This window comes from Apostichopus japonicus, chromosome 3 (genome assembly GCF_037975245.1).
Source record: "Apostichopus japonicus isolate 1M-3 chromosome 3, ASM3797524v1, whole genome shotgun sequence".
Taxonomy (NCBI): Eukaryota; Metazoa; Echinodermata; class Holothuroidea; order Aspidochirotida; family Stichopodidae; genus Apostichopus; species Apostichopus japonicus.
Genome location: NC_092563.1, coordinates 15,216,127 through 15,242,187, shown reverse-complemented (window position 1 = coordinate 15,242,187; position 26,061 = coordinate 15,216,127). Strand labels below are relative to the sequence as shown.

The window sequence follows — 26,061 nt, the reverse complement described above, 5'->3', positions numbered from 1 at the left end:
ACTGTTTCGTTGTAACCTTACAAGCTTTCCCAAAACCCCTGCAAGATGTCATGTAAAAATTCTTGTAAAAAGTAGGTAATAACCATCGCCATGGAAACGGCATGTCAGCAATGAAGCTTTTCGAATCAGATCTAGTCGAAATTGATAAAGACTTTGGTTTGGATTGCATTCTCTGAAACCAATTTCTCTAATTCCTTTTTCTTACTCTCTCTCTCTTTCTTTTACTTTTCTGTTCTTTTTTTTTTCTTTTCTTTTATTGGTTGTCCATTTCCAGTTTGCTATGCATATCGTGGTACAGCTGAGTTATAATTCACCATGGTGACTGCCAAGGGGATTTGTAAGGGCATCAATTTTCATAAAAGCAATATTAAAGGTTGTAGCTCATGGTATAAATCCACAAAGAGGCTGAATACAAATTGAGCATTTGCACACGTACTGTTCAAACTGATACGGAAAACTCAGGAAGTGATAAAAGAGATTTAAAAAAGGTAGCCTGGGGTTGATATCTTATAAACTTGTGATATAATTTCTGCATATATATATATATATATATATATATATATATATATCCCGGTGGAGGCTGAAAGTTTTTTCACTGTTCTTGATTTTCCAACTCATTACGATTTTCATTTATATATATTTATATATATATATATATATATATATATATATATATACTGTACATAGACTGGGAATAGTGTAGTTTTCAAAATTTGTGTTGAATTGTGTTGTGTTGTAAAAGCTCTTCAAGTTCTGCTGTTATAGAACAGTTATACTCTCTGTACACCTAGTCATACATACCACATAGCAATATTTGCCCATTTTGCATAGAGTTTGCTATGCGATCTACTGGATAAATTGTTCCCTGGACAAATGTGACTATTAAAACTTTTGTAGAGCAAAGTTTAATTGTATAAAAATGGCATCCCATAGTTTATGTAACATACTCTGTACAGGTATAGTATCAATATCTTTTGAAAGAATTGGGGAAGAAGGGGAGGGGATGGGAGGGATCGGTGGTTGCATAGAAACGAAGAAGCTTTGTTATGCCTGACTCATATTTGGAGAGAGCATTAAAGAATGGGAGCTCATTGAATTCCAAGGGATATCTGTAGGTTCTAGTTATAAAGAAAAGGATGACTCTTTTTGTTTGCAAAGTATAAAATTTTGCTGGAGCTGAAAGGGTAACTTTTCCTAATACTTTTCGTAATGTTACACCATGTAATATAAACTAAATTATTATAAAGTAATATATCTTACTTGAAAATCACTCCCCCCTCCCCCCCCCCATAAAAAAAAGCTTGAACAAAACCTTTGTCATCAGCAAATTAAGCTTTGAATGCTACAAAAACTATTTTCAGCTACAGCAAATCAAAGTGACAAAGAAGAAACTGTTTGTTTATAACTTCACACTACGAATACAGTGCTAATATTCTGTACTGAACAAAGCTCGATTATTATTATTATTATGAAGACAAATAAAGAGCTCTTCAATTTAAAATGCACTTTATACGCCACTCAACTTATGCTCAAGATCTCAAATGTTGAAGGCAACGATCTGAGTCTGTCTTGACGACACTAAAATCCTGTGGGAATAACTTAACAGTCTCAAATGAATCACGTTTACATTATTAAGCCGACTGGCTAGGCTTTGCATGGTATGTACAGAATGCTGTAAGAAGCAACAGTATATATGTGATCTTTGGACGTCAACGTCGATACTTCAGCCAGTGTAAGAATGCACGGCACGAGCTCTATAAACTGCATGTCGATGAGTCGACGATAAAACTTGTAAGATGGTTTGCACATGAGTGATGTCTCTCTGCCCGAGCAGCGGACATGACTGTACTTAAGAGAGTATACCTCAATGTGTTAGCCTGTTGTTGTGTTAGGTAACATCTCCCAAGCGACCGATGAAAATTTACGTACCGTCACTAGGTAACAACATTGTTAGCAGCTTGCTGCATTACAGTGGGACTGTCACAAGAGTTCTTTACAACTTCATATACAAATATCACCTTTCATACGATTCACACGGGAGATCATAATATCCTAGTCAATTTAATACATGTTGTATGAGAATTGAAAAGTTTTTATTTTGTCGTAGAAACCAGTGGTAATAATAATTATCACCTAATTATTTAAATACTGGGTGCGAAGAAACACAAATTTTTTAAGCGGACAATTGGCGCAACTCATGCATAATTTGATATCGTAAATAAACAGGTTTAATATTTATCATGTGAAAGTTTAATATCATCCACCAATGTCAAATATAATATCACCGATTATAATATTAAAATATAAATAATATCTCAGTGAGCTGGAATAGTCAAATGACAACTGTTACTTTAGCATTCATGAGTGACCATATTAAGACTTTCTAGCATATTTGGTTACACATTAGACTTTCTAGCATATTTGGGTACACATTTGGTGATTTCTCTTAAAGGTCTGTTTTGACAATAATAGGACCAACTATACAGATGACAATAAATTTGTTCTCATAAACATACAGTACATGTGGGTGTGTGTGTGGGTGCATGTGTGGCAGTTGGAGACATTAATTACTTCATTTATCTGCTGGAATAATCACCTTCAAATACTGAAAGACTCAGTCTAATTACCTTTTGTAATTTGAATGTGCAAAATTCTTGAAAAACAGAGATGTGTCCATATCGGATAATGAGTAAGATCTTGATATCTTATATCGGGGGAATTTTTTTAAGGCTTTTTATCTGGTTGTTCCCGGAGAAACCAGGCCTTACTTGTTGGTTGGCCGAACAAAAAATTTGGTTGTCATAAAAAAAAAAAATAAGTAAAGTAACAATGACCGATGCTGTATGTACACTGTAAGAGAGATGTATAGGTTTGGTAAAAAAATCACCAGGTTTGGGGATGATTCCAATTTATCATTTTACCTATGTGGGTGGATACTTACTAGGTTAATACTATTCAATCTTATATTCATGTGTAAACAATTACAAGTCCATCGAACAACCTCATAAGCTGATTTTGGTTGTCAGAAACAGAAATTTGGTAGTCTCAGAAGCCTGCACTACCTTTGAAACTTTGCCGAGTCATTCATTTGAGCAAAAAAACAGTGGTGTAAGAGCATTTCAGGCCTCCAAGTTCAAGTTATTTGCTGGCTTTATGCCAGCGCAGAATTTTTCGTTTGCCAGTAGAATGAACAGGCACTTGCCCCATAAATCCATCATATCATATATGAACATGTGATTTATAGCTATTTTTATTGAACATGTAACCCCACTGATGTACAAAAGTTTCTGTCCCACAAATGATTTATAATTCTATTGGCATTATTTAGAACAGGTCAGATTTTCAATTTCCTCAAAGAAATCATAGCTCAACATCACATCTAGACCAGGTGACAAAAGTGAAACATTGTTTTCCAGAATCTACCATTTTTTCCCTAAATTTTTACCTGTACCAATAAACTATGCATTAAGGGTATATCATATGGGTAGAGATATCTTAACAGTGCTATTAATGGATCTAACAGTCTGTGATTCAATCTTCTTGTTTTCTCTCTCTCTCATTCTTTCTCTTTTCTCCTTGACGAACTGAACCGATAGATACATCTATAAACCTGTTTAAATATGACTAAAACTTCAAATAGAACTGTCTTCAGTGGTAGTCTACAAAGAGGGAAATTCATTGCCGAGGCATTTACCGTTCACAAACATTACAAACGTTCACACATTCCCTCCAATTTGATAGGTTCTGTTTATCAAGTTGCTATGGTTTCAATGACTGTTTTCTCCCTTTCCTTGGCACTTCCAGCACACTGGTCACAGCAAGCTGAATAAGAGAAAAGGACTCATTTCTCTATAAATTAACCTTTGCAAGAATACAGAAGGTATCGTGGCTCTTGTATTTTCCTCGGTACGTGTTACATTTGACATGATGCGGTCTAATATACATGTTCAAAGTCGGTACAGGTTTTTCCTCTAAATTTAATGAACGGATCTTAATGATTAGAGTCAAAACCCTGCAGTGGTCGGAAAAAAAAACCACAATTCAATTTTATGCCCAGAGTGAGGTTCGCTGGGCATTGATCGCAAAGTTCTTGAAACAATTTTTAGTACTTTCAAAGTCGTTGACATTTTAGAGGTAGTTCTATTAGATTTGTTCTACATGGGTGAAGATGCTGAGGGGATTTAAAGTAGCTGACTACGAGTTTTCATAATTTTGAAATTTGATGTCCCACACATTATCGTTAATGCCATTAGATTACGAATCTGAGAAATGTATACATATATATCGATATAAAACTTTGCTTCCAATATAGTTAAGCAAATAAGCCTTAACTTTAAAGGATATCAGGATACTTTAACTGATGACCAAGAACCTCAAAGAAGTCTTTTAACTAAAAACAAAAACAAACATTTTTTTTTTTAATGAATCATGCCATGAATTAGGGATTTTTCAAGCCCCAAAAAAAAGAAAAATGATTTTCCCTTTGCTGACATTATGAGACCCTAAGACCATATCTACATGCTGTGTCATTTCCTTCCTATGGTTCAGTTAATTGTGTGTTGGAAAATGATTTGTCAGAAATAAGAACCTGAGATTACATATTTGCTCAATGAAACTGATATCGTACCTTTACGATACATTGTACTTGCAATTAGTTGACAATAAGAATGGCTTGTCGTACCATCAGGGAAATATTTCCTGTATCGTATTACTCACATTACTATGCGCAATGGACAAATACCATCAATAGTCTTATAGCAGTACAGTCTTATAGCACTGAAGTACACATACAAAATTTCTCATATTTTAAGAGAACAATATAGTTCATGACGAAATGCTACGCAAAATGGGAACACTTAGAAATGATCCCCCTTACCCTTATACTTCAATATTATTTGAAAGAGGGAAGAAAAAGGATGGTACATCGATCTGTAGAACCTCATATCGCAGCGACCCTACCATAGATATAACCAAAACTGAGTACTCCATAGCATCATTCTACTTGCTAAAAATACATCTACATATTTTAACTTTGTAGTAATTTCTGCTTTCCTCTCAACTATCGACAAAATGACTGTTAAAATTAAGTATCATATCCTTCCTGCTTGGACTGACTTGTGACCACCAGCAAATTTGGTACTTTGTATTAATATTATAGATACATAACAGTATGTCAAAACCAAATAAAATTCTCAGCTGACAGCTAATCAAACCAATTTCAAACCATATAGGTCATTAGTGGTGTTTGATATACTTTTGATATCATGGGAATAATATTTCTGGTATCAAAAAGTGCCCATTTTTCAGTTGATTTTCTACATAGTTGCTGTCTGGTTAATAATAAGTCACCAGTTTATGACAGGAGCAATCAGTAAATCCTGACAACTGCACACATACCCAAAGAATTAGCTTTAGCGAGCAACCGCTAAGCTGAAAAAGTCCTTTTGACCCGAATAGTACAAAATTTCCAATTTTAAAAATTGATTTCAAATTAAGCTAGTTCATGTTACAACCAGACTTAAGTGCCAGAGACATGAAATTTCAGAAGAATTTGAGCGACTTATTTGAAGAAGAAAATTACAGCAAAAAAATATGAGAATTAATAAGTCAACAGAAAGTGTTGCTAAAGAAATTATACAAATGAAAATGTATAAAAAGGGGGACCTACATTCTAGCAAGCAACCTAATGCTCAGCACACCATTAATTAAGAATGACTGTACATACAAGAAATTTAGAAATCAACACAGCTTTTTTACCAGCAGCTTCAAAAAGAGCTGGGGAATGTGTGCATTGCTTCAATATGATCATTCGTTGGTGTACCAGATCATAGAGATCTACTACATCATTCACAATGTTGTAGTAGATTCACATACAGTGTGATTACATCTTTAATACTCATATAACGCCAGCTCTCATTGCATTCCATGCCTCGACTATCTGACGGGAGATCGCAGTTGCACCTTGGACTGAAGGGAGCGCTCGTTACGTGATGTATGTAAACTGTAACACGATGCTCGGAGCATACATTCGTGAGAGCCCGAGCACCGACATCGTACCATCACATAAATCAATAATAAGGGACCGATGGAGAAAAATGACTGTAACGCAAGAGGATGATGATGTCACATAGGAAATCATCTCAACTGTTTTCTTTAAAAAGTCGTTGATTATCAATTGTGATTGATTACACACACTCACAAAACAAGTTTTGAAAAGAGGAAACACCCTCGTTGTACTGAAAGTTTTGAAGCACGCACAGAGCGGTACGGATTTTATACAACGTACTAAATTATTCATTCGATGGATATCGTGTATTCGATTTCCAACTTTAACTTTGCTCACAACATCGGTGAAATAATAGCAACGATCAGCTCAGAAGATAAATGATACAAATACAGGTGTTTATTTCAATCTCAGATCCATGTTTCAGAAAGCTTGCCTGATTAATTATTCATTAATTCATACAAATTTTCTTCAGGATATCAAAGCAAATCCACCCCTCTGCCACCCCCCTCCCCAACCAATGATTAAGTCTCTGGATGAATTAAAAAAAAACATTAAACAGACAGACGCAACAATGGTGCCCTTCGAAAGATTTATATTAATTGGCCAGCCTCCCCTCTATAGTTTTACTCATATGTGCCGTTTCTGTTCCCCAAATAACTAGCCACCCCCACCCCCCCCCCCCATCACATTACATTACGCAATGCACCAATGTATACTTATTTTTGGTTACACTTTACAAAAAAAAGTTAGCAGTTTTCCCATAAGTAAACTGAACCATCTATTATGGTTGTTCACACAGCAGAGTTTTATGTACAAGGTATAATGGAAAGTAAACTATACATAACATGCAACACTGTACAGTACTAGTGCATCCACAAGTATTGGTTTGGTTGTCAGAAGAAAATTTTTTAGCTGTCTGGTGATATGAGACAACCCTTAAATTACCCCTGGATTAACATATGATTGTAGATGCAAAACAGATGGAAACCAAGGACAAAATAAAGAGGAAAAGAAAGAAAATAATTTTTTTTAAATCTAAGAGGGTTATAACAACAAATTCTAACTGGAAAGATCAGCAGGATGTTTCATATTTTTGACTGACTTTTCATATTGATCAGGAGTGCATGCATGGTTGTCCGCCTCAGGAACAAGATCTAAAAAAATTACCGGCAGTAGCAAATGTATGTTTGTGAGAATTCAGTGAGGTTTCAAGTAAGCTTTGATTATATGAAGTTGAACAATGTTTATTCATCTTCTTCTGATGTATCCATAGAACTGATCACTATTTCAGCAAATGTCAAGTTATCCCTGTGTGATCTTGTAATTTGATTGAATACATCTTCCTCCTTGCAAATAGCTTAGAGTGGTGAGTATTGTAGTGCTTCAACTTAGATGAATTAACAACACACTTTTAGACAAACAGTGCAAATGTATACCTTACAACAGAGTGCAGACAGAAAAAGTCAGATACATATATAATGTACAGACATTTTTAACCGTCAAATACGGCAGTTTTTACAAAACATTGCCTATCTATGAATATAAGAATAGCTCAATGTTTTTATTTAAAATGCTTAGAGAATAAACCTAATGTTCATAATTATTTAAAGAAATATTATCTGTTGTAAAACCTAACATATTAATCACTGAAAATGTGTTTCCCAACATCTGTATTTAAGGCTGTCTTTTGTTTTGATGAAACTGGGTAATAGGCATCTTGAGTTCACCTCACCAACAATCTCACCAATAGAATGCATGATGATTCAACTAAGTGCCATGTGTTTTTTAATTTTTCAACTTCTACATTAAAATATATGCCAATTTTAAAAAAACAAGTTAATAATGCATTATTTCTTAGTATCATATAGCACTTTTGTTACATCACAGTGAGATGTTAGTATATATAACCGATCATGTCAATCACATAATATGTATTGTACGTTATAAGAAAATTGTCAAGCTACAACTGTTACAAAAATTCAAATATGACATTTTTTTCTTGTCCTTTCATGTATTTCCTATCTATGTTCAAATCTTTGGAGATGTAATAAGTAAGATTATTACTGCTATATTGTAGACTCTATAATGTTAGATGCAGCCTAGCCTAGGTCATATCCTAATTCTACTTAACCTTGACTAGGTTTAACTTCAGGCCTAACTCTATGCCTAGAGCCTGCTAGACCTAGGAACATTCTGTAGGCTGTTAGTTAAGCCTAGGGTAGCCTAGGACTAGACCATCCTGATAATTGACAAATTACCTCAACCTAAGACGATATTAACAACAAAGATAAAGGCCTGTTACGACATGAACAACCTTGAAGTTAAATGTCTTGAACTCCCAAAAAAAGAAGATATGGCAACAACTCTGTAAAAAGAATGTTATGATTAACTCACGTATACCAGATATTAAACCACAATGTCAATAGCCTACTCATTGCAAGATTCGCTCATTCACCATTGCTGAGAACACATTGCCTAGTGAAATAAGGTCTACATGAATGATATGGTTCTAACATACTTCTGTACATTGCATCTGCTTAAGAAGTAAGATATTTGCTGCAAATAGTCTGCACTCACTTCACGTTGGTCTACCTACGATTTAAAGTTTACCTAACAGTAGCATCACTCCGTATTAAGTACTACTATGCTTAGCCTAGGTTACTTAACCCAGTCAGGCTTTCAACGTTGGGAGCTCATGGGCCAAGGTAAACGTTATCACTACTGCCACAAGGCTAACTTATTAAGAGCTAACTTACAAATACCAACGAAAGATCAACAAAGTAACGAAAATACTCTTGCCTATATTCCGTGACAACAGGGCAGTGACTTTCATTCATTATCATTTTGCCATACGCGCCTACCAAAGCCAAGTTCCTTCCACTGTCACGCCAGCTATAAAAAATACTTCATAGCGTATCTAACTTACTAACGTTAACACGTGTAAGTCACACAGCATGTGTATCAATACAATACTCACGTTAACACACAGACAGTCACAACCATGACATGAAACTTACCAGCATTGGTAAGTATTAGCAACGATATGAAGCGACTGCTATTACCTGCGGCATTTATCAAATTCTCAAAGCAAGAAGATACACACATATACAAGAAAAAGGTGCCTGCAATTGAGCGAGTCTTGGCACTGACACAAATGAAAGACAACAATATATGGATCAATAACCGACGAGTAACTGTTGGTATAAATATGTAACTTACCAGCGTTAGGGTGTAACGGTGGGGCACATTTACCTCACATGCAATAATATAATCACAATGTGTTGTAACGTTATATCAAACTGATGCATGGGGAAAGGAGCGTTTCCGTGCGACCAACCACAATGTTTTGGAAACAGCTGTCTTGTAGAGTGCGCTCAACCAAAATGTATAAACACAAGGTTCAATGAACGGCGGAAAGGTTTGTGCGACAGGTTTTCACTAGTGAGCACGTTTGAAAAGGAATCTGCATTGAATGTTATGTATTTCGTGTGGTCATGGAGCTATTTCGGTATAGCTCCATGGTGTGCGTCACATGGATCTGACACTGTCACCTGCCCCCCTTCCAATGCACCTCAAGTTGACTACCTACCGCATGGTTCTTGAAGTACTGGCGAACAGTTGTTTTAAGAAGGGAATAGCATTTCAGTTGGTCATATTATCAGACAGTAAGACCAACATATTGTTGTAGGTTGACCTACATCATATTCTTGCCGCCTAATATAAATTTCTACTTTGAAAGTAACTTCTTTTTCTTCTGTAAACCTCAAATATGACTTATTGCTTGAAATAATAGCGAAACCACGAAAATTAAGTAGGTCTATTCCAGGCGCGTAGCCAGGAATTTGCCAAGGGAGGGGCGAAACTGTAGATTCGGCATTGCAAATTATCTAAGCGTAGCGCCACCATGTTTGGCGCGAAGCGTACAAGAAAATTTTGGCTGTAAATGCCTCCCAGATCGCCGGAAATGGCACTTCCCATGCCTTGTAAGTTGCATCTTAGTATTTTCTCTTTTGAAAATACTAGCCATATCATAAAAACCTTTAAAAATTTTGTAAAAATTATGCTCAAGGGGGGTGGGCGGCTGCCCCCTTCGCCCCTCCCCCTTGGCTACGCGCCTGGTCTATTCAAGGATTTTTGAAAAGGATTCTGACTATACTAATTTTAGGATTTCACAAAGTCTGAGAGGCTATATAGTTCCTGTTGATATTTTGGGGGTGGTATCAAATGTGTCTTGTGTTATCGAAGTTACCGTACTTCTTTGAAAATCTCTTCTTCTTTTGCCACTTTTTTGACAACTGGCAGAGATCAGTCCACTTAATAGTATGGTACGGATTTTATGATGAAGTTGACAGGTCTATTACTTGCAAATATATAACCCCCCCCCCCCCCCCCGTATGAGAAAAGCGGTAAGGAACGTTATTGTAGGTCTGGTCTATACCAAGTTCTAGAGTAAACAACGGGACAGCGCTGTTTGTAAACGTGTAAATGTTTTTGCTGACATATTTTGCCTTACTTTAGAGATCAAACATGATGCTAACCAACTTGAAATCATTTGTGATTCATAAAGCCGGATCTCGAAAGATGAGTGTAAGATAGGAAACGAAAAAGAAAACAAACTTCTCTCTTCTCATAGATACTTTGAATTTATCCCACTTCGATCTCCGCTCCCACTTTATCCCCCACTCATATACTAAGGAAATATTAGTAATTTCGGTAATATGAGGATAATGGATTGTTCTCAGAGCTGACCAAGTCCAATAACCCAACAGATACATCCCAAAGTCAGGAAGAAATTTCCTTTCTGAATTTTGGCACCGAAAAGTACAACCATTTGACCAACCGTATCATACGTTACGGATGGGCCCAACCAATCATATATGGGTCAATATACAGTGGGGTATGCGAAGGTGGAAGGCCGGAGAAATACTACTCCCCTTCCAGTGTCGTTGCCAGACAATTCAATCTGGGGGTTACAACACTGAATTAGGGGGGCACAATGTTTATTTGTTAATGCTGTCCTGGGGGAGGAATCTAAGCGGAGGGGTGATTTTTGATTAATTAAGGGTCCTTACATGCAATCTGGTGCTGTATTTTGCAACTTGAAGTAACTTTATGTTGAAAAAATTTCGGCCTTAGTCTGTCTGTTATTTATGTTTTTAATTGAGGGGGATAAGAAAGTTATACAAAAAATTGAAAATAATCCTTTTGCTTTGATAATGTTTTTATATAAGAGTGTTGAAAATATGAATTTAAATTCATGCAGGGTAGTGAAGTTTCACACCGGGGCCTCTGTGACCTTGTTAGTGAGAAAACGACTGGTTATTGTGATGGTCGCTGGAAAGAAGTTTTACTGATGAACATAATACGTTTCGTCCTTTGTAAAAAACTTTTTGTTTGAGTATTTTCTTAACACTACCAATCGTATCTGAGGGCACCTGGTGGGGCACGATTTTTTTGGGAGGGCACGTGCCCCAGGCCGTCCCTTGGCGACGCCACTGTCCCATTCCCCGCCTCCACCGTCAGTCGGAATTAATCGTTCTGTCGGGTAGAACGTTCAGTCGAAGATTGCAGGTACATGCAGTCGGGAAGAACTAAACCACTCTTCCGGTCAAGTAACGCTTTCCAAACCGGTTCATGCCCCTGTCATATGCAATGGTAGCCGTGATCCATTAAAGTAAGCCCATGAAATGTAATTATGTATAACATCTTGACGAGCGACGTAACGCCAGGGGTTGAGAGGGAGCCAAGCCTTGTGCCTGGAGCCTTACTAGGCACGATCCTATCTCGCTACACTCGCAGACACTCACTTTGGGCCGGGCTCCTAAGTTAATTGCCACCGTCGGTTCAGTCCATGACTCGTAATCCAGGTTGGATTTGGGGGCATTGTGATATCTCTGTCCGACAACGGCTAGTCATGTGCTGCACGACAATGCAAAATCTTTCATCCCGAGTCCGATATGCTAATTAGATAAAGCTTCCTGTAAAGTTGGTATATCTGTTGAAACAAATGTCGTATTTGCATTGGATATGGAGCCTGATGTCTTGCTTTCTTCGTTTTAGGTTTATTTTCTATTTAGAAGACAGAAAAGAATTATTCTATGATTTTTTTTACCAATCCACCAAATCTCCCTTCTCCATCGCTCCTCTGCTCGACACGGTTTCTGCAGCACGTTAAAACCATACCGTGACGGTTCAATGCACAAACCGCTGAGCTGATTTCAGACATAATATAAACCAGGGAGCTGCTATACTCTAAGAGTAGCAGCTCCCTGATATAACGATGTAGATCACCGCCATCATCTCCATTTATTGTTTAACCTTATGTTTTCTCTCTTCTAGTTTGAAATTGGATATCACGCTTTGATGTCCAATCATCGGAACGCCTCCCGAGGGTAAAGACAATCACAATCACAAACGGTAGAATGTTGTAATGCTTAGTCTGTGATGAACTTATCAGCGCAAAGTATGTTAGATATTTGCGGCAAACCGTGTTGTGTATACGTATACCAGTAAAGTGTGTAACTAATAGTACCGATGTCTCTTCTCGATTTGAGTATTCTGAACAGTCATCTCTACATGCTTCTCAGCCTTTTGGCTAAGATCATATGTAGCATCATATGTTCCCCTTTGTAGGGGAATCGTGATACACTCCTGGCTATAATTAATCACACAGTGACAGTATCGATGCAAGGGGACTGGGGTTGAGAGCGGATCAGTCGGTTCGTTGTTTGAATTTTTCGTGCCCAGGTTCTTTCCTGGGTGATTGATATATTGTTTTGGTGGAAATACTCAAATAAGAAACAGTAATAATGTGTCATATATATTTCTTTATATAAGTTTGGCAAAAAAAAGAAGAAGAAAAAAGAAGCTCAAATAAGAAAGTTATGATGTAAAGAGAGGAAGAGAGCGGAAGCTAACGACCTCAGTTATGAAGTATTTCTCAAGGCACCGGTATGATATCATCATGTACTATCTTGGTGTATCTCCGGTGATACAGGGACGGCGGAGCCAGGTAGCACACCTTTTTTATGATAAATTACAGGCATTGCCTCTTTCTAATAATCAAAGGTACTATTTTTCTCATTTTTGTATGCGAAATTTGCCCATTTTACTATTATTTCATATCAAGTTGCCCAGGCCTTTGGTGAAAGTGTAAAATTGTGAAAGAAAGAAAAAATGCCCTGTTGTTACAACATTACAATAAAAAATGACAGTAACTAAAGTTGACAAATTAACACGTACTTTGGTTCTCACCACACCCCCCCCCCTCTATTTCCTTCAACAAAACCATAATATTCGTTTTCTTGCTCATTCGGGAAAAAAATAGCATTTAACACTTTGCAGAAAATTAATGACTTTATTGTTTATTTGATCATTGTAACATTTTGTCTCAACGTGATGAAATTAAATAATTGAATATTTTGAAACATGTTCGTAATGGTGAAATCTACTATAGACATCTCAGTTATCAATTTCGGCAATATGTTAAAATGATTGAAATTGAATAAGAGAGTTGTCATTCAGCACGTCAATGATAATTACCCATTTAAATGCAAGAAATCCATGGATGTGTTGCAGAACGTTGAAATGTTAATGTATCTTTTTGCAGGTTTACAGAATTGAACATTACGAGTACACTATACACTCCCGCATAATAGTAATAATAATAATAATAATAATAATAATAATAATAATTATAACAATGATGATGATGATGATGATGATAATAATAATAATAATAATAATAATAATAATAATAATAATAATAATAATAATAATAATAATAATAATAATAATAATAATAATAATAATAATAATACAGTTCAGTAATTAGTATGACAACGTTTACAAACAGCGCTGTCCCGTTGTTTACTCTAGAACTTGGTATAGACCAGACCTACAATAACGTTCCTTTCCGCTTTTCTCATACATGATATCTTTAAAATTATCACTAACTTGATTTGTTTTGAAAAATTTAATTCATATAAAATACATTCACAAATCTTCTGTCATTAAAAACCACAAAATTGTAATCGAAAAAAGTTGGTTTATAAAATTACATCCTTCGTCAAAAATGGTATGACCCAAGACGGAAGTACTTGTGATATCGTCTCGTCTCTTCCTGTTATACGCAACATGCAGTCAGCAGCATGAGACTACCGCATCTGAGGAGTACGGGGAACGGCGAATTTTGCAATAAACAACAAGGCAACCACTGAAATCACGTTGTTAAAGTGCTATTGTAAACAAAAACACCTTGTCATTGTGACTTTACTTAAGAAGATTAGGAGGCATTTTGCTCATCGTTCAAGTCCTTTTGTGGTAAGCCATATAACTGTAACAACAGTACGACTATCACGAATGAGCGCATTGAAATCACATCAGGGCTAGTATAAGGCAAAGTTGTACTGTTATGAATTAAATGATTGTCCAAACGTTACTTCTGCAGACAATGTTACGGAAGGTCAAATACATGTAACTGAAGGTTTGTTTACTAACGTCAGCGGTAATAAGTTACATATTTATTTTAAGTTGCTCTTGCGGAAACATAGTGAAGATTGAAAAGTTGAAGCCTTAAATACCACTTATTTTAGACTTATCCAAGCATACTTGAGATGGGTTCATGGGCCACACGATAGGTATCACTTTAATTAAGAACCTAGTACAAAGCTATTCAAAGTAATTTACTGTAGCTTAGGCCTTGGCTTCAGTTAGGCTAGGCCATTGATGTCGACCATAATACAAGTGACGTAAGTAGCCTAGCCAGTAGTTTATTTAAGGAAAAGTAAGGATAAGATAGTAGCTTGTGTAGTAAGCACAAGGCCTAGGTAAGTTGTATACGTTTATTATTTGGATACTGTATGCATTAGACCTAGGCTATGCAACAACTACTGAACTAGCATATATAGCCTAGTTTGGGGCTCATATTACATATTGCAGAATTACAGGCTCGAAGATGCTAGATGAAAATAGAATTACAGGCGCTGATTTATTATATTAGCATAAATACAAATGGTACAGGAATAGTGTTGGCCTAAGCTAATAGGGAATTTAATCAAGAGACCTAGCCTAGGCCTACATTGCATGGAAATACTAAACTGTCAGTGTTAGAAATTTTAACTTGCATCCCAGGGATGGAACAGAGCCAAAACATGTTAGCCCAACTCAAAAAGTCATGCTTACCTGTACCCGACCATGAAAATATGGATCTTAATACCCGCCTAACTGCACATGAACAGACAATTACATTATAGTACCTTATCATTCTGATAGAAGCTCATGCCCTAGTGTAATCTTTTCGTGCAATATTCCAAACTGACTTTACGTACAGTGCAAAGTTTATTCAAACTATGTTTGAGAGTGCCAAAATGGTACACCCATCTAGCACTACAGTATTTAATCTCCAGACAAAATCCCAGCTTTTCCCCTTGTTTGGCGCAGTGAGAGCGGTTACTGGCATTTTTGCGCCAGAGCGCTAGTCTAATTTTGGTCCCTGGGGATGGAGAAAAAAATACATACTAAAACACTTCTCATCAGTTTGGCAACTAGCCTGCACTGCAGCATAATACATGTACCTGGTTTGCGAACAGTAACCCTAATAAACGTGCATGGTTTGGGCAGGGTTTGAGCGCTTCTATAAGAAGGAGTACGTTAACCCCTTAATTGGCTTGTGTATAACTAAATCATGTAGTATAGTGGCTTATGAATAGAACAAATAAATACATACGATTTATTTTTAAGATGTGAATAAAGACACTAATATGTAAGCTAAGGAACAACAACAAAATGACATCAAATCTTGATTAGAAAAACAGGAATTAACTTAACAAACCATCTAGATGAGGATGGTGTTTAATGTTCAGATACTGTAGAGTTGGACTTCCCTATCATTGCCTCTGTGCAAATAATATAACCAAGTACAGTGTGTCGTTATTCCCAATAGTGTCAAGACAAAACATGTACTAAATTGGAAAAACACTATGACTTAAAACAGTTGTTTTTTCAATTTGAACCCATTTTATATGATCGGAAAGACCTGTTTCCATGGTATCTACACATCAATGGCTGGAGACCAAGCTGACAAACTTGTTTTTGGCTTTCATCAACTCTGCTGTTGTTATACTGTACAGACATATTCTCTCCTATTAAGTTATGTTTGCCTCTATTTCTCTATCCACTGGTCCCATTTCCGGTGTTACAGTATAATTTCTTTTGCTGCAAGGTTTGATTAAAAATGTCAAGAATGATGTACTGCCTTCGGCTGTGAGAAGTGAACAGACGAATGTTGAAAAAGTGTTCAAAAGGTCCATGAAACGAACCACTGTGGTACGAATGCACATTGTTCTCCCTCCAAAATGTCAGAGAACGAAACATTGTTGTGATTTCAAATTTCAGTCAGTATCATAGATGCTGGCTTCCCATATATAAATTGCAAACATACTGTAGACGGTCCAAAAATGATTTTTCAAATACTGTACATCATAGTCTGTTAAAACAGCATCATGCGAGCTTCCTACCGTGAGTCTTTCAAGATTGTAAAATATATGACAAGGTGAAATCTTGTACCGACCAGTGATAGCCATTTTGTACAAACACCACTTTATTAAATACGGTAAGACGTAATGTTAAAGTACTGGTAGTTAAAATGCAACACATACTGTTGTTTAGAATGTTCCTATTTGAACCATCACTTTCATCATAAATGTTGTTAGCGAATTAAATCACTACAAGAATATGTACATTTTGCTATTTGTTAGCTTGATATCTCTGTTGAGAAATGTTGTGAGGTCTGTATGGAATACATTGCAGCTTACAGTTAGATTATTGGATCTCCAACAATCACCGCTAGGATTTGAAGATTTTTTATACTTTGATAAGGTGCCTGACTGGAATCAGGGACATTTATTGTGTGACTGATATGGGAGAGGGGTCTAAGGGGAGGGGGTGGAAAATTTTCAAATGCCTAAGGTGCTTAGATGTGAAATGGTGATACTTTTATGCACTTTTTAAATCAATTTTATATTCAAAAAAGTAGCATTTTCTTATATGAAATTTACTTACTTTACGAAATCTTGAGTGCTGGGCTAGATCGATCTAGCATATTCCACTTTACACTGGCCCAACTGAAATACTGGTTAGTTTGTTCTGCGACTGCACACTTCACTAAATTTTGTTTTTACAATTTTTTTACTAATAATGTGGGTCTTTTGTGGGATATTTTCGAAATTCCTGAACATTTTGCGAATCGGGGACATTTTCGGGGACACTTGTTCATCGGGGACAGCAAACTGTAATCGGGGACTGTCCCAGAAAATCAGGGACTTCTGGTCACCTTATACTTTGAGGATTTTAAGGTGAGCTTAAGTCATCAAGAGCATTTCCCAGGAAATCAGATTAATTAAACTCAAAATTTCATGAGTCATGGTGGTACAGTTAGAAATTTAGAATGATTATAAAATACTGAATTGTGTATTCATTGTATTGTCTATGCTACATAGTGGATATGTATAGGACTTGTTCGTCATAATGGTTTTAACAATGCATTCAAATTTGAAATGATCATAACTGAAAAGTTGGTCAATGGTCACAAGGCATATTGCTAAACGATGGTCAGGTAAGATAAGTTCACTTCCATTAGGATTATACATTAACTGTACACAGCTGTTGACAAGCCACAATGGTCCAAGAAAAATTATGAAATAGCAGATAACAGCATTGATCCACAATGATGACCCAGATTATTGCTCAGGACACCTTTCTGTATAAAATCAGTATTTTTATTTGAAGCATATTCTATAATTTTTGAAGACTTGCTAAACAATGACAATCTCAGTCCAGTAATCCTTACCTTCATTCCTGCCCCCTTTCTCCTCTCACTTGAAGTAACCATTTTTTTCCCCCACAACATTTAGTTTGAACCGAGTTGTTTGCATCTATCCAGCAGTGTCTGCCAAAATGCCTTTAGGAATATTACGGCAGTAAAACAATATACCTGTAACACTCAACAAATAGAGGAAACTATTCTGCACTGTTGGTTCAAAATTCCTTCTACAATTCTGCTCCCTATCTTGAGGTGGTTTGATTGTAATGTTACCTACAGTATTTTGACTGGTTGAAACCTCCCATACTCCAGGGTGTAGATCACAATTGCTGTTGTATGATATATCATCTTGGCAGCAAAATGTTCTTCAAAAGCTGTACTGTACTTCTCTTATATCTTCTTCTTGGTGAGGTTACGTTTGGAATGTTTACTTTAGCTGTAAAGTGTCCATGTACTTAGAATTTCATCTAAACACAACTGTCTTGTAGAAATCCTATTTTCCTCTATGGATAAATGTTGAAATATTATCAACAAATAAAAAAAAATGTTTTAATGTATATCTGAAATTGCCATTATGACAGCATTTACTCTACTGTTGTCAGTAGCATTCACAACATATCAACACAATTTGTGAAATCAATATCTTTGCCATATAAAATACACTTAGGGTCATTTTCTCTGTCTGTCTTATCTGGGGTTTTTTTTTGTCTGTCTGTCTGCCTGTTAGAGTCTTAGCGAAAAACATTAAGCTTGTCTATGTGCTTTTACCAATATCTGTTGTGTGTGTGTGATCTGTTAATTAACCACATTTTGGGTGAGTCTGAAAGTCATGGACTAACATCTTTAGTAGTTGAAGGATTTTAATATTCGCATACTCAGACAGGACTCTTGAAATCATTGTTCCTTTCTTGAAAGGTTAATGCCCTGACATATGTTTTGCTTTGAGAATTTGATTTGTGGCTGCTTTTTATGCATGGATTTTGAGACCTGTGGAAAGCTCTATAATGCATAAGTTAATAAGTCAGGGAAAACAGAGACAAGTGCTGACGTTTGAAAGGTCCATACACTTTTGTTCTAAAGCTGCCTGCATATATTTCTTAAACAGAAGTGATATATTTCAACAATTTGACAGAGCTGTTGTGATGGTGATATAATGCATTATGGAAGTATGCAAACTCGCTTTTAGAAGGGCACATATGCATGAAAGAAAACAGATATCCATAAAAGATTTAGGTATAAAGGAGTATTCTCTTCCTGTGAAATCTTTTTTTAAGTTTGAAGGTGATCAGGGTGCACCAGAGCTTTTGAGATTTGCAATTGAACTCTTTCCTTTTCCTGTGAAATAAAAATTGTATCAGAAATGTCTCCAAACACGAAAAACTTTTAGTCGATCCATATTAAAAATCCTTACGTTGGGGAATCTCGTCCTTGCAAAAAATTGTTGAGATCATCCTAAATGCTTTCCTGGGGGAACAAATGATAGTCAACTTTCCTTTTCCTGTGAAATAAAAATTGTATCAGAATTGTCCCCAAACACGATCGACTTTAGCCGATCCATATTAAAGTTCCTTACGTTGGGGGATTTCGCCCTTGCAAAATTGTTTTGAGATCATCCTTAATTCCTTCCTGGGGAAACAAACGATAGTCAACTTTCCTTTTCCTCAGGCTCAATATTAGAAATAGAGAGCACAAGCGGAGACCCTGAACATTTGTCTGTTCACTTTATCAGCAGACCAGAGCTTCCTTATCCATGTGAAAGGCGTTTAGGAATCCGCAGTAGGTGTGATGTTCACGATATAGTCACATGGATGTGTGGTAATGCCTTGCACTGTATAGTTTGGCAGGGTAACTATATACCCTCTGCAGCTCTTTGTTGAGAGTCATGATTGATGTGTATGCAGATCCCTCATCCCCCCACCCCTCTTCCCCTATAGGGGAGTCCGGTTAATAAGGGGTTAATCAACGGTCTAGCGTGCGTTACTCACAGGATTAATGCACGATCGCGGGATAATGCAAGCGATGCACGAGGGCGGAGCCCAAGTGCATCCAGCGATAGCATTAACACCCGGAGTGCATTAATCATGTGAGTAACGCACGCTAGACCGTTGATTAACCCCGTTCATTCATACACTACCAATTGTGTGGGGGAAAAATCATAAAACAAAACATTTTTGGTTACATATAACCAAAGGTTTATTAAAGTGATGCCCCGTAATTTTACCGTGCGTTACTCACAGGATTAACCATGGTCAGCTGACCTGAATGGACCAATAGGATTTAGGAATCTTTACTAAGTATGAATGAATGAATGTTTAATTGCTTTCTATCAGCCGGATTCAGAAGTCAAGTCAAGTCCAAGACAGAATTTTTGCTTTACTTCTTGTAATGAAAATGAAACAACAATATATGTAAATTAAAATATTTTTTAATCTTGTATCTTTAATAAGGAAATAATAACAATCAAACCATGTGTTTAACATGGAATGCCTACTGTAAGTGTTCATAAAAAATTTGCAATAAATACCAGGTCTTAGAATGATAAAAAAATGTAAACATCATTAATTCTTCATCATTTACCAACTATAAACTTACAAGGTCATGCAGTCGAATCATGGCAAATTATGTATTTGACATGGAATGCCTACAGTACATGACAATTTTGCAATAAATACCAGGTCTCAATATGATAACAGAATCACTTGACATGATTGAGAACACCAGAAATGTAAATTATGGGTCTGTTTACAATGTCAAACACTGTACACATGACTACAAAGTGGACTCTGAGTTAAAGTACATTAATGTCAATATCTAATGGTTCATGAAATTTCTTGATATATGGACTATGTATGGTATAGTATTGTGCTCTCCCTTACAAAACGATCAACGTTTAGCAGGAGCCGGGCTTCTCATTCAGTACTTCCTTAAACAGGTGTTAATTTACAGTACTTATGCATTGTTTACTATAGTTTAGCAGTAAATACTCTCTAGCAATGTACTCAACTCACACACAACTCTGTAGCACTGTATGGAATGTCCTTCGAAATAGCTTCTTGAGTGAATGCGACAGTAAGTGGAATATGAAGATGTACGTAAATACTCTGACCGTTGTTGTTAATAATGGGAACGAACTAGTTGCTTTTGCCAATAGTGGAAAACTTTGCATATATCTTTAATTAGCTTTGTAATGTTGAGCTGGGAAATAAGGGTGGAGGACCGGATTAATTACTAATAAGTAATGTGGGAAACAAAAACTGTATTGTGTCATGAAAGGTGTGTGGGCAATAAAACATGTTATCAGTTTCTGTTAATTGATAAATGACATACTACAAAAATATATCCAATATGTATCAAAAGTACCAGGTTGTACTAAGTGAGTGTTTTTTTTTTCATTTTTTATGATACTACATAAATGGTTTAGGTTTATAACATACTCATGAATGTATCCATCATGTTCATAACATTTGAAATATAAAAAGCAAAGAAATCACTTGTGAACAAAACATTGAAAGCGAATGCCGGGCAAATTTCTAACATTTGGTCATTGAAGACGACCAGATTTCTGTTGGGACGACCCAAATCAGCTTTGGATGACTGCGATAGCTGCTAACATCAAATTCAGATCGCATTGTAGCTGACTACCGCCAAATAGGTAAATGGATAAATTGGTATCATCCCCAAAGCTGGTGATCTATTCACCAAACCTACACATATCTCCCACAATGTACATGTCTGTCATCGTCATTTTGCATAAGTTTTTTCAGACTTTTAAAGTCTGATTTGCTGTTCGGACAACTAAAAAGTAAGGCCTGGTTGTGTCTGAAGTGAAAAAGAAAGTACTTGAAAATTTTCCATGGAATAAAAGAAAAGAAGGCGTATCTGTACTCTGTTTTAACAAAGATTGAATAGTCGTGAAGGAAATGTACTCTGCGTGTCTGTGACCATGAATGGGCTTGTGGCTCAATTTGCAGATGATGCAAGTTTCATATTTATCTGCCTGCTCGAGTGGAAATGTTTGGGAAGCATTCCAAAAGAAAAATATTGACATTTTGAGAATTCCCCACCCCTTTCATATTTGATATTTTGGTAAACTTCTAGCACTTTGAACCTGCAACTGAAACCTCATTATTTAGCAAAGCAGCTCATGGCTAAGCTTTAAATTGCAATTTTAAATTTAATATTGCCAAATAGGGAAAAGAAAGTAAAATCGCCCTTTTTCCCCTCTCATTTTATCGAAATGTCTTTTAACAAAATTTGAAAAGTTTTTGGGGTGTTAATATTTGTAGAATTCAATGTTAACCAATAAAAGTTTTTAAGTTTTTACTGAACATTCATTTCGTGAGTTAATCTTGCAACCTACTGTAACTGCTGGCTGCCTTTGTTTGACCATCAATCGCAAATAGAAACCTCAGTGTTATAATGTGAGTCATATTTGCCAGAGTCGTTTTGCTAAAATTTTAGGAAACTGACCTAGAAATGCACAAAAGCTGTTCCTTCGGTATGGAGCTCTTCAAGTGTAAAACTTTCAAGTATTCAGGTGAGTGACAATTAGGAAGAACAAATATGAATTTGAACCATTTCTCTGCAGCAAAACTTGCCCTTTAATGGTTTTATGTTGTTAAAGACTAGTGGTCAATATTCTAGCAGTATATACATGTATGCTTTATGATCAAATGCCTTTACTGAGCTGTTGTAGTTTCCTCATTGATTCAGCTACACTATTAAAGTTACACAGTTAGCTATACTGTGAATATATAGCAAGTATACAAACACAAAACACTTTTTTCTAAATCATATTGTATGTAATGATATCATATACAGTACATTTTAATTGTGTTCATTACTGTAAGTCTTTATGCATTGTGCAATTTTACAAGCGACTTCTGTGCAGAACAAAATACTGAACAGTACAGTTACAAGTACAGTAATGATGTACAGTAATAATGTACACTACAGCATTAGTAGTCAGAAGTACAATAACTAACGATGTACAGTACAGCTTTAATTGTCACAAGTTCAGTAACTAACGATGTACAGTACAGCATTAATTGTAACAAGTACAGTAACTAACGATGTACAGTACAGCATTAATTGTCACAAGTACAGTAACTAACGATGTACAGTTCAGCATTAATAGTCAGAAGTACAGTAACTAACGATGTACACTACATCATTAATAGTCAGAAGTACAGTAACTAACAATGTACAGTACAGCATTTATAGTCAGGAGTACAATAACTAACGATGTACAGTACAGCATTAATTATAACAAGTACAGGAACTAACGATGTACAGTACAGCATTAATTGTCACAAGTACAGTAACTAACGATGTACAGTACAGCATTAATTGTAACAAGTACAGAAACTAACGATGTACAGTACAGCATTAATTGTCACAAGTACAGAAACTAACGATGTACAGTACAGCATTAATTGTCACAAGTACAGTAACTAACGATGTACAGTACAGCATTAATTGTAACAAGTACAGTAACTAACGATGTACAGTACAGCATTAATTGTCACAAGTACAGTAACTAACGATGTACAGTACAGCATTAATTGTAACAAGTACAGTAACTAACGATGTACAGTACAGCATTAATTGTCACAAGTACAGTAACTAACGATGTACAGTACAGCATTAATTGTCACAAGTACAGTAACTAACGATGTACAGTACAGCATTAATTGTCACAAGTACAGTAATTAACAATGTACAGTACAGCATTAATAGTCACAAGTACAGTAACTAACGATGTACAGTACAGCATTAATTGTCACAAGTACAGTAACTAACGATGTACAGAACAGCATTAATAGTCAGTAGTACAGTAATTAACAATGTACAGTAAAGCATTAATTGTCACAAGTACAGTAACTAACGATGTACCGTACAGCATTAATAGTCAGAAGTACAGTAACTAACCATGTATAGTACAGCATTAATAGTCGCAAGTACAGTTTACTAACGATGTACAGTATACTACAGCAGTATAATTGTCAGAAGTACAGTAACCAATAATGTGTTCAAGTTGCTTGGATTAGTTGAAAGTAAAACTATCTTCTCTAAATATTTGAAATGTATATGAATGCCTTGTTAGTTTTTGGAAATAGCCCCTGACACAACAGCACTGTATTTTATATGTATAGATGTGTATAGTATACTATAGAAGTGTGAATATTCTTGAATAGTATAATGTGAAACACTGAAAGAAAAAGTGCAGATGATCTAGGTGAATCCTAATAAACAGTTGACAATGATGTGTTTGCAAACAGTTAGTCATAGCAAAACTAGCCTATGTTTAACTAATAGGTGCAGTAATGAACAAATCTTTAAGACCTTGGGATCAATCTCTTTTCTGATTAACAATCAACAAACATTAAGCCTATATCTGTAACCAGTTTGTAACCGAACAGAACAAGTTTTCTTCTCAACTGTCGGGGGGGGGGGGTGTTCTTCGGAGGCATCTCTGTCACATAAGCCGAAGATCATGGTGGTATTCGTGTTCCCTTTAAGTGAATACAAGGGTGCAAAGCAAAATGGCTTACAGTGTCTTAGTAAAAACTTCTTGTTTGTACCAACAAAGAAGCAATAGAAAAAAAAAATTCTATTGTTTTTTATTTATTTACATCACTCCCCTCATGTGAATCCTGTACAAAGGCACTACATATACCCTAGGCTAAGAACTGGTTTACGTTCTTGCACTGCGTCTACCAATGGCCCTCTCTTTATATATTTCATGTACACATACCAGACAGCATCTTCCAATAGCATGTTTCACAGACTCACAGTCATCTGCCAATCATATCCATATCTGATCTCTGCTTGTCTTCTGTATCTTCGTTATTATTGTATTATGGTTGCCACTGGTCATCCACAAACATATTTGAAAATCTGTGGAATTATATTTGACATGTATTTCAAAAAAGAGTAGTCCACGTTTATATTTACTTCGTTCCTCGCTTACCTGTGGCCCCAAAACCTTAGCACTCCGTTCTACTATGCCTAGAGTGAACTGGTAACCTTTTAACACTGCGTGCCCCCTCTATGACTGGCTTCTCCAGTCAATGCCCTTCTCATTCTACCATCCAAAGTGCCAACATTGTGCGTTTCGTTGTCTGGATTTACTGCAGCGAAGTTCGTACGGAATTGGAACATAGGTTCTTGATCTTTTCCATATTTTGGATACTGAAGTAATTACCAAGCCAAGCATACATACCCTCTTTGGCTGAAAACAGAGGACCATATTCTACTAGTTACTGTACGGTATCATGATGGTTAAGTTTTCAGTCAATTCCGAATCTTACTTGCAGGGGCAGGATTTGATGTCAAAAAGTGTGGGGGGGGGGAGGAGAACCTGGAGGAGGGGTCTGAGAAAGTTTTGGATTTTATATAGTTCCTAGATGTAGTATGGTGCAAAATTTATTGGTTATTTCTCCAGTACTAGTTGTATATTTGAAAATGTAATTATGTTATCTGCATAAAAGTGTTGCCAGATATATTATTATTATTGTCAGTATTGCTGTGGCATAGACAACAAAATTACCGACCGTATCGGATAAAAAGCCAACTCAAGGTCTGGGAAAACAGTGGGGGACAAGTGTCCCCCTTCCCCCCTGCAATCCCTGTCCCTGCCCACATGCCATTACAAATTGCAGATTTTGACAGTAATTGTACCGAAAGGAATAATGAAACAAACAGTACTACAGTATAGTGTCAAAGATGCACACAAAAGCTTAAAGGATTTTAGTTTTTCATTAAAAAAATTCGCATCAAAGTTCCTACTCCAAAGTTTTGACTCATCACAATATTTTTGTTAAGTCTTGGCACACTCTCCAAATTGGGATTTGTTATCCAATCCAAGGTTATCCAAATACAGTAATTAAATAGAGCGGAACAGAAAGTTTGTTGTCTGTATGTTAACTATGAAGTTTGCAACTGTGTCCTCAAAGTTCACCAGCAGTACAACTGTTGCCACTATTAACTTTGAACAATGCTCTGGAAAATACCAGTTGGCAGTTACAGAAGGAACTTGAATTGATCGTCTTTGGTAGGTCTAAAGAGGTTACGGCACTCACACTGCAGGTTAAAGACAGGTGCCTAAATGACATCCATGGTGTGTTTTTGAATTTGATCTATTTGTTTCTGATTTGGGTGGAATATATGTCTTGACATACTTCATACAGCAGTCATTACAGATATGGGAAGACAGTGAGGTTGTTGAAGT

General features: G+C 36.2%; 2 protein-coding genes across 8 annotated transcripts in view; one reads left to right on the top strand and one right to left on the bottom strand.

The window, feature by feature from the left end:
* Positions 1-9,366, bottom strand: part of LOC139964560 (junctophilin-2-like) — a 73,736-nt gene extending 64,370 nt beyond the window's left edge. For 2 of the 5 annotated variants that reach the window (XM_071966241.1, XM_071966276.1), the window contains exon 1: positions 9,227-9,366. The gene's annotated coding sequence lies outside the window, so the exon portion shown is untranslated. Of the gene's footprint in view, positions 1-8,806; positions 8,829-9,024; positions 9,166-9,226 lie in introns of those variants that run through there. The other 3 variants (XM_071966249.1, XM_071966257.1, XM_071966267.1) reach the window with 3 other exon arrangements.
* Positions 9,367-14,128: 4,762 nt separating this feature from the next.
* LOC139964542 (1-phosphatidylinositol 4,5-bisphosphate phosphodiesterase gamma-1-like) overlaps positions 14,129-26,061 on the top strand; it is a 91,586-nt gene continuing 79,653 nt past the window's right edge. The window contains exon 1 of one of the 3 annotated variants that reach the window (XM_071966203.1): positions 14,129-14,329. The gene's annotated coding sequence lies outside the window, so the exon portion shown is untranslated. Of the gene's footprint in view, positions 14,330-14,350; positions 14,493-26,061 lie in introns of those variants that run through there. The other 2 variants (XM_071966185.1, XM_071966194.1) reach the window with 2 other exon arrangements.